At 40.9% G+C, this 203-nt stretch overlaps 1 protein-coding gene across 1 annotated transcript in view; it reads left to right on the top strand.

Annotated features, from left to right (window-relative positions):
• The window catches only part of EMH_0074090 (peptidase family M3 domain containing protein, putative), a gene marked incomplete at both ends in the record, with an annotated part of 3991 nt that overhangs the window by 823 nt on the left and 2965 nt on the right, over positions 1–203 (top strand). The gene's annotated exons all lie outside the window — the stretch shown is intronic.

The following is a 203-nucleotide window of genomic DNA, read 5'->3' as shown; positions in this document are numbered from 1 at the left end:
GTTTAGGGTTTAGGGTTTGGGGTTTAGGGTTTAGGGTTTAGGGTTTAGGGTTTAGGGTTTAGGGTTTAGGCTTTGAGAGAGCGAGACGAGTGAATTTGTTCTCAGCAGTTTAGTTGCTTTTTTTCTCTATAATTCAGGGTTTAGGGTTTAGAGTATAAACTCTAGGGTTTAGGGTTTAGGGTTTAGGGTTTAGGGTTTAGGGT

This window comes from Eimeria mitis, genomic scaffold (assembly GCF_000499745.2).
Source record: "Eimeria mitis Houghton genomic scaffold, Emh_scaff4306, whole genome shotgun sequence".
In the NCBI taxonomy this organism is placed as follows: domain Eukaryota; phylum Apicomplexa; class Conoidasida; order Eucoccidiorida; family Eimeriidae; genus Eimeria; species Eimeria mitis.
The sequence above is the reverse complement of the archived record's forward strand: the minus strand, read 5'-3'. Positions and strand labels throughout refer to the sequence as shown.